Here is a 9,977-nt window from a genome sequence, read left to right as displayed (position 1 = left end):
AGGTTTTTGGCAAACCCTACCAGCAGATGTAAAAACAACAGTCACAGGAGGAACAGACATAAAAATGTCAAAGCACCGGTAAATAAAGACTGGAACTATAATTTCTAGTAAAAGTAATGCAAATTAAATTTACTACTCCCTTTACCATAGTTTGTTAATGAGATCATTCCGCATATCTTCCACTGAAAACTCTAAATTCCGCTCTAAATTGTTAGGTCTGATGTCACACAGCAAAGTAGAGACACACTCATGGGCATAGCTATAGAAGGTACAGAGGTTGCAGTCAAAGCCAGGTCCTGGTGTCTGTGGGAGGCTAATGACCGCTCTGCCACATCAGGCCACACTAAAATAAGCTATGTATTTGTATTTGGTCTCTTTCACGCAAGCGATACGGATTGTGTCAGTATCATGTTCAATGCGCGTGTTTTTTCTGTCCACATTGGATTCGGATTGTATGCGTTTTTCACATGTGTGAAGAAAACCTAAAGAATAACAATGTACATCTACTGGCAACGGTCAGTGAAAAATGCATTGCATCAGAGCTGCATGAAAAATGTACACTATAGAACATGCTGCTATTTTTCGTGAATGCAAAGATGATGCATGAAAAATGACGCAAATGTACACAGACCCATTGAAATTATGCATCCGGACTGAAAACTCACTTGTGTGAAAGAGCCCTTAGGGTCTCGGAGCCTAAATTTTTCAACACTTCTTGATCAGCTGCCTTTTCCTTTGACAAACAGATTTCTGTAAGTGTGGCACGCTACAAAAATGTGCAAAAGAAATTCTGACTTTCCCAAATACCCATGTTGCTTTTAACTATGAAATTTAAAAGATTTGCTTTATAATTCTTTAAACTGTCTTCTCTAATAACTAAGAAATTTTTCTGATATTAAGGGTTATTAACATACATATAGTATATAAAAAAAATTATATCCAAAATGATACTGCATTAAACCATACATGTAACTAAACCTTTACCTGTTTCTAAAGCCAAGTGAATAAAACCATGGGGCTGGAGCATTTCTAAAGACTGTTACATAAAAAACATATTACACACTATTTATTCACTGTGTATGAATGTAAATTATATTTTGTATATATGTTAGGACTTTTCAACATTTTTTACTCTCAATGTAAATATAGTTTTTTTTCTGAATATTTGGAATCATTTATTTTCATAACATGCAACAATCACTGTATGTTTACAAAAATAAAGATTATGTTACTGCGAAAAATTTGTCTTTTGTATGCTTAAAGGAGCACTAAACATATAAAAAAAAATATCTGTATAAAATTGTTCCTCTTAGATATGCCTGCAAGACTGTCAGTAAGCTGCAAAGCAAACAGTTTTTCTGAAATCTTGCAGGTGGAGTTTCTGCTGGAGACTGACTATGTGAACCAGCATGATATCACAAATCTGGAAGTTTCGGGGAAGCGACAAAGCTTAGTCCTCGTTGGCTATAATGGAGTCCACAGCCTGTATTAGGGCTCATGCACACAACCGTATGTATTTTGTGGTCCTCAAAACACGGATCCGCAAAAAATACTAATGATGTCCGTGTGACATCTGTATTGTGTCGTTTTTTGTTTTTTTTGCGGATCCATTGAAACAATGCCTATCCTTGTACACAATATGTACAAGAATAGGACATGTTTTATCTCTTTTGCAAAACTCCCATGTGGACATATGGAAATGGAATGCACACGGATAACCACTGAGAAAAGAGTGAGACACTGGTCTATTCCATGCACAAACATATCTTTACAACATATGGATATATTGGATATATCAAGACAATATCTAACTATGCTGAAATGAAAGCCAGTGGGTGGTGAGCCACGTAGAGACGGAAACCACGTGATTTGGCAACCAGCGGCTGGTGGAAGCTTACATGAGTAGTGAGTAAGCGGGACACCAAAAGCAGCAAGTAACAGCCGCCGCAAGTTTAGTCTAAAAAGGATGTTAAATGAAACAGTCAGCGTGGTGCTGGTAAGGCCTATTGCACACGACCGTATGGCTTTTTCAGTGTTTTGCGATCCGTTTTTCACGGATCCGTTGTTCCGTTTTTTGTTTCCGTTGTGTTTCCGTTTCTGTTCCGTTTTTCCGTTCCGTTTTTCCGTATGGCATATACAGTATACAGTAATTACATAGATAAAATTGGGCTGGGCATAACATTTTCAATAGATGGTTCAGCAAAAAACGGAACGGAAACGGAAGACATACGGATGCATTTCCGTATGTGTTCCGTTTTTTTGCGGACCCATTAACTTGAATGGAGCCACGGACTGTGATTTGCGGGCAATAATAGGACATGTTCTATGTTAAAACGGAACGGAAAAACGGAAATACGGAAACGGAATGCATATGGAGTACATTCCGTTTTTTTTTGCGGACCCATTGAAATGAATGGTTCCGTATACGGACCGTATACGGAACGCCAAAAACGTCCAGTAAACGGGAAAAAAAAACGTCCGTGTGCAATAGGCCTAAGACAGATATTACAATATATAAGCTCTGCATTGAGCATGCTGTATAGCAAGTGCGCTGAGACGCCAAGTGTTTATGCTGATGTGACCAGCTTCAATCAATATACCTCCAACATACTTTATCCATCATTGTTCTTTGGAGCCATTTCAAGAAAGACGCTACACAGCGATCCATATAGGTTTTGCTCAGTACTGAATACAATATTTGGGATACCATCTACAGCGAGGTGGTTATCATAAAAAGTTCTGGCTACTAATCTCACATATGGTCTGCAACATTAATACTAGTTACACTATCTGGATACCCTATTATATGTCATATTGACAATATATAAATCCTCATACGATATAGGATATATTGTTGCAACTAAGCATTTTTATGTGGTGCACTACAGCAACCATTTCTTATAGTGGAACATTGAATATATTATCCGGATATTTTCAGCATCATATTTTTATCTATTTTTATGATTTGTATATTTTTGGGCATCATATTGTGAAATACCAAAAGAGGGAACAGAAACGAGTTATGCCTCTAAGGGTTTTTAGCGGTGTTATCTTTATCTGATATATTTTTTATTTTTTGCATTTATCCAGAAAGAGCCCTTCTGGAATTACACAGTTGTATTGTATAATAAATCAATTTATTTTAATTTCATTTTTAGTCATTATCAAGTACATTCCAGGTGAAGGTATGCCTATTCATACATGTTATACTAGGTGGCAGTGGGTTAGCCATTTGACAGAACACCTTCTGTAAATCCATAGTGGAAGATGAGTGAGCCTTCTAATTATTTTTATTGTTCTTCTAACTAGAAATTTGTGATTATGTTTTTGAATGGAGACTGAAATGGAGAAGGATTACAGAGATTACTGGCTTCTTTAGGGTAACAAAGTGCTTCTGCATATATTAAACACACAACACTTGCATAAAGTTGATGACAGGTTCCCTTTAAAGTGGTTTTCTGGGTTTTAGATACTGATGACCCAACCTTAGGATAAGTCATCTATTTATAGTGAGCACTGCGCTCCACCTCACCCCTGGCCCTGCCTACTTGCCTCACGAGTACTGATGATAGGGGACAACTGGATGGCAGTCCCTAAAGGATACTTGCGGGAAGGACAGACAAGACAAATAACGGATAGTGAACGGACCGGGTCAAAACCAAGAGGACAATGCAGTACAGAGGGATAAGCAAAGAAAGGTCAGGAGAAGCCGGGGTCATAAATACCAGGAGAGTCGAGAAGTACCAAAGGAGTCCGCAAAGAATAGTCAGGTGGAAGCCGAGGTCAATATACCAGGAAGGATGCGCAGTACAGGAGGCGCAGGCAAAGGATCATCAGGGAACAGGATCAGGTAAGTACACAGGTATCCAACAACTGCCAGGAACCTAAATTAAGAGGCAACCTGTGGCCAGCAGGCTTCCTGTATTTATAGTGGGGAGTGAGGGTCATGTGACGTGGCCAGCGTCACATGACTGACAGACCGACCAGTCGAGCACCGAGTGATCAGCTCGGCACTCAAGGCAGACCTAGGAGCAGGGAGCCTCCCAGCTAGCAAAGCCACCCTGGGAACGAGGTCAAACACAGATCCTCACTCCCGAAGCTAAGCAGCAGGTCTGTGGCTGATGGGAGACCGAGTGTGCCTTCGGCACCCCGTTACATGCTCTTTTCCTGGGTGATTCTTCCCAGTCCTTGAGGTCCACAATTTGTCTTCCTTTTGTATGCTCCTTATACCCTACCTAGCTTGTTGTATGTTAGGTGTGGGTTTATGTTCAGGGTGTGTTGTACGTCTTGATCGTTGTTACATGTCTGGGCTGTTGTTGGTGTTTTTCCCTGCATGTATGTAAGATGTTTTCCCTGTGTGTTGTGTCCTCCGGAAGGGGGTTGGTTTCCTGGAGGGGTGAACCACTAGCCTGTATGCAGTGCTGCATGGGGCTGCCATGCACCTTGCGGCATTGGGGTCCTGGCGGAGTCTGGTGTGCTGGATACCTGTTTGAGTTGGTGGTACGGCGTCCTGTTTGGTGTTAGGGCTTCTGTACGTATGCACGGGTTCCAGTCGTGGAGACTTCGGCAGGTAAGTGTGTTGTCGTGTGTTCTTACCTGCCGATCCTCTTGCTGTGTATGGTCTCTCCTTTTCCCTGCTATTAGGTCTTTAGAGACACTTGTTATTCTGTGTCTTGGACGAACAGGACGTCTCCCCCCTGCTCCTATCTGAGGGACTATCAGGGCGACTCAGGGTCCAAGGTTTACAGGGTATGAGCCGTACTACCATCGGGGTCCGCTCATACAGCGAGGAGTTAGGGAGAGGATTAGGGACGCTATAGGAGGGGACATGCTTCCCTTTTCCTGGCTTCTTGGCCTAGCTGCTTCCACGCATACCATATATCGTACGGTGGGGGTATTCCCCCACTCCCCACCGTGACAATTTGTTTGCGGTTTTGCTGCGTTACCTCAGCTACAGATAGTGACAAACGCCATTGGAACAAATAATTTCTAGTGGTGTGATATACCAGTTGCCCCCCCAAAAAACTATAGTTTCTATAAACTATACTTTCTATATAGTGCATTTGGGTAGTGCAGCATTTGTTTGGAGTTTAGCTCCATTACCTCAGCTACAGGTGCGTTTTTTTGTCGGACAACGCTGCTCTACGGAACAGAAAATTCCTCACTCAGGATTCATTCAGATGTTGGTGGATATAGGAAAGCACTCAGGCCACAGAAAGCCACCTTCTCCTCCTCTTTCCAAACTTCTGTCAAAGACCAAAAGTAGCAACAATAGTGAAGCACTGTCACATAGGTTGACAATGGAGAGGGTTTATTATACTCACAGGGTTAAAAAGATAATGAGCAGTATATAAAGGATCCGTCCCAGCCGATGCTCGTCCATCACTAATGTAGACCTCCTCTTTCCTTTTCTCCTATGTTTGATCCAGAATGCCATGACAAATTCTTTCAGTTGCATCTCGTCTCTACAGAGTTACACAGACACGTTAGACTTCTCAATTTTTCCATCAAACTCCCCATCCTGGTGTTCCAACAATGTCATCCTGCTGCCACTCCCAAAACTGGTGCTTCCCAATGCCCCAGGTACTATACTGCTGAAAAAATAGTGACCTCAGTAGACATAATTGGGGTTATTTATCAAACTGGTGCAAAGTACAACTGTCTTAGTTGCCCATAGCAACCAATCAGATTCCACCTTTCATTTTCCAAAGGAGCTCTCTTACACAGACACGTTAGACTTCTCAATTTTTCCATCAAACTCCCCATCCTGGTGTTCCAACAATGTCATCCTGCTGCCACTCCCAAAACTGGTGCTCCCCAATGCCCCAGGTACTATACTGCTGAAAAAATAGTGACCTCAGTAGACATAATTGGGGTTATTTATCAAACTGGTGCAAAGTACAACTGTCTTAGTTGCCCATAGCAACCAATCAGATTCCACCTTTAATTTTCCAAAGGAGCTCTCAAAAATGAAAGGTGGAATCTGATTGATTGATTGATATGGGCAACTAAACCTGTTCTACTTTACACCACTTAGTGTTTCGTGTGCTAGGGAGGGATTATTGTCATCGTTGTTCGTCTGTAAAAAAAAATAAAAAAATTATTTTGCTTGGTGTTTTAGTGTCATTGTCATAGGGTTTCATGTGCTAGGGAGGGATTATTGTCATCATCGTTCGTCTGTGAAAAAAACAAGAAAAACAAACAAAAAAGTATTTTGCTTGATATTTTAGTGTCATTGTCTTAGGGTTTCGTGTCTATTTTATTGCATTTTTGCCCCATTTTCCCAAACCCAATAAAGTTAGCCCAAATTTCCTCTTCATTTTCTTTTGGCGTTTAAAAACACAGTGTTTGCAGAATCGATCATGAGTGGACGTGAGCGTTCCGGCAGCTGTGGTCGTGGTAGAGGAGTCGGTTCCAGTGCGTCCGCCTCATCAGAGATTTTTTTGGGCCATGTCAGCTGCCCCATTTCATCTCAGGACGCCAAGGCAGTTGTGTCATTCGGCACGGAGTCCTCTGCCCCGACTCTGAGCAACAGCAGCTGTCCGCCTCCTACAGGACCAGCCCCCAGACCCCAAGATTCGTTCCTGATGCTGCTTGACAGCAACAGGGACATCTTGGGGGAGGTAATTCAGGAGAGTGAGCTGCAGCTGGGTACGGATGCGCAGTATCTTTTGGAAGGGATGGAGGAGGAGGAGGAGGAGGAGGAGGGGGTACCGCCCGTCAGTACCCCAGTGACATCCCTTCCAAATTGTGGGGGTGGTTTCAGCCACAGAACCCCTGCACCTAGTCAGACCCAGGCGTCAGCCGGGGGACAGCGGAGCCAGGTTAGGGGCTCAACATCTGCTGTTCCCCTCAGTCCACCACTGGTCGACCTTGGGTCTGACAATGCAGGCGGCGAAGAGGAGGGTGACCAAGAATGGGTGCCACCTTCCTTGTCAGGTGACAGCCGCACTGGTGAGGAAGGTAGGCACCCAAGGCAAATGGTGTGCCAGCTCACCAGGGAGCCCAGTGGCAGTGGCTCCACTGTTAATGATAGCAGGAGGCGGTGGCAGCAGCAGCAGGTCCAGCGGCAGCAGCAGCGCCAGGTGCCACCTCCACCTATGCGCACCGAGCTAGAACAGGTGCAAGCCAGCACCACCCTATCTGACAGGAGGTCGGTGCGTAAGTCGCCTGTTTGGGCTTACTTTACCCTGGCAGAAGACGATCAGACAATTGCCATCTGTCAGCTGTGCCATGCCAGGGTGAGGAGAGGGAGGTCTGTTGTTCGGCTGGGTACCACTGCCCTTACCCAGCACCGGAGAGTCAACCACTGGCGGGAGTGGGACCAGATGCAGGGTGGTCGCAGCAGGGCCAGCAGCAGTGCGCAGGGGACAGCAGCTCCTGCCACTGTCCTGTAGCCACCCCACCCCCTTCCAAAAATGCATTCCCACTCTCCCACTCCTTCTCTTAGAGGTACTGGTACAGGCAGCCAGACCTCTGCCTCCTCTGCACCCTCCTCTGTTGTCTGCGCTGCCGTCCGGCACCAACCGTCGGTCGCCAAGGCATATGAACGCACCACGGCCTACGCACCCTACGTGCGTTCACTCAATGGGCTCCTGGCAAGGGTTATCGCCCAACATCTGCTGCCGAACAATATTATGGACTGCAATCCATTCCGGCAGATGTTGGAGCAGGCCCAACCCAAATGGCGTGTCCCCAGCCGCCATTTCTTTGCCAGGACTGGCATCCCTGCCCTACACCAGCACATTGTGCAGAATGTATACCTGCTGCTGGATCATGCTGTCAGCGACAGGGTGCATCTGACAATGGATGCCTGGACCAGCAGACATGGGCAGGGACGCTATATCAGCTTCATCGCCCATTGGGTGTCCCTCCGAGGTGCCTGGGAGGGATCATCAGATGTGGAGGCATCTCAGTTTGTGATGCCGCCCCGGGGTGTCCAAGGGAGAACTGCTGCTCTCCCTCAACCCACTGTCTCAACCGCTGCTGAGCCCACAGCAAGCGTCCCCGTAGCTACACAAGTGTGGGGCACGTGCGCTGCCAGGCCGTGCTCCAGCTTGTCAGCTTAGAGGAATGGAGACACACTGGACCTGATGTTCTGACCGCCCTCCAGGCTCAGGCCCAGGCGGGCAGCAGCATAACTCCCTGATGTCACGTGCCTGCGCCGCCTACTTTATGAATGAAGCAGGCGGCACAGGCAAGTGACGTCAGTGAGTGATGCGCCGCTCTGCCTGCCTGCCTGGGTTGTACAGAAGCTGTTAGGATGTACGGTAATATTAGGAGCAAGGGGGCATGTTTAATCACTTTTAATTGAATGAGACATTTTATATTTGTATACTGCAGCACTGGAGCGGTGGGGGGGGATCTGTGGATGACAGTTTTATGGGGAACATCTGTGGATGGCACTGTTAAGGGGTGGGGGGTCTGTGGATGGCACTGTTATGGGCTGGGGGGTCTGTGGATGGCACATATATAACAGTGCCTCCCACAGATCTCCCATAACAGTGCTACCCACAGATCCCCCCTGTAACAGTGCCACCCACAGATCCCCCCTGTAACAGTGCCATCCACAGATCCCCCCTGTAACAGTGCCATCCACAGATCCCCCCTGTAACAGTGCCAGCCACAGATCCCCCCTGTAGCAGTGTCAGCCACAGATCCCCCCCATAACAGTGTCCGTCACAGATCCCCCCAAAACAGTGCGTCATCCACAGATCCTCCCATAACAGTGTGTCATCCACAGATCCCCCCATAACAGTGCGTCATCCACAGATCCCCCATAATAGTGCGTCATCCACAGATTTCCCATAACAGTGCCATCCCCAGATCCCCCCATAACAGTGTCCTTCACAGATCCCCCCATAACAGTGCCATCCACAGATCCCTAGTAATAGTGCCATCCACAGACCATCATTAGTTCCAAACCCACCAAAAGCACACCTTTTGGTTAAAAATATTTTTTTATTATTTTCCTCCCCAAAAACCTAGGTGCGTCTTATGGGCCGGTGCGTCTTATAGGGCGAAAAATACAGTATTTATTTGGCGAATAATTTCTTTTTCTTTTTATGAATCGATGAGTTTATTTATCTCTTTTTTCATTAATTTATTAAACCTCTTATTTCTTTATTCATTCATTCAATTCACTTATTATTGAAATATATATATATATATATATTTGTGGTCATGGCTACGGCCAAGAGATATCCGAAGAACCCTAGGGAGAGAAACAACCTAACCCAGCTAGGCGTGTCTTAGCTAACCTGACTAAATGGCTTGTTGTGTGCCCTAAGCCATGATCGTGGGTAGGCCTATAAGTGGGCATACCCTGTGGAAATGAGAAGATAAGGGAGGGAGGGTGGGGTACCTGAGAACCCACGCCTGTGAGTGAGGCTGTGGCTCGTATATGAAGAGCCTCCGCCCCTCCCACAAATGCAGGCTGACTAATCAGCCTTACCAACTTGTGGTCATGGCTACGGCCAAGAGATATCCGAAGAACCCTAGGGAGAGAAACAACCCAGCTAGGCGTGTCTTAGCTAACCTGACTAAATGGCTTGTTGTGTGCCCTAAGCCATGATCGTGGGTAGGCCTATAAGTGGGCAAAAACCAAGCCAAGTAGGGTAGAAAAGGGACTCGAATGGCATGTGCAAACTAATTCCAAAGCCAACTACAAGGCATCATGGATGCGTGGTCCGCGCGTTGTTCTACTGTGTGCCCCTGAGAATTGTTTTAACGCTTGAGACGAGAAGACCGACCTACTATCTGAATGTTCTACCATGAGGAAATGCTGAACTTTGTCCCAAACTCGATTCAACGTGTTTGTCGGGAATCTGAGGTTAGTGCGGAAAGAAGCTACGAAGCCATAATATACAAGATTCTGTCTAAGCCCTCCCATGAGTGAGGGAATGCAATTGCAATGAAGCTACCGGCGAAAATGGATTCCTGGTCGTGGTAAAAAGGCAAAGACTTTGCGCGGGGAC

The sequence above is a fragment of the Bufo bufo genome, chromosome 2 (genome assembly GCF_905171765.1).
Source record: "Bufo bufo chromosome 2, aBufBuf1.1, whole genome shotgun sequence".
Taxonomy (NCBI): domain Eukaryota; kingdom Metazoa; phylum Chordata; class Amphibia; order Anura; family Bufonidae; genus Bufo; species Bufo bufo.
Note: the sequence above shows the minus strand (reverse complement) of the source record.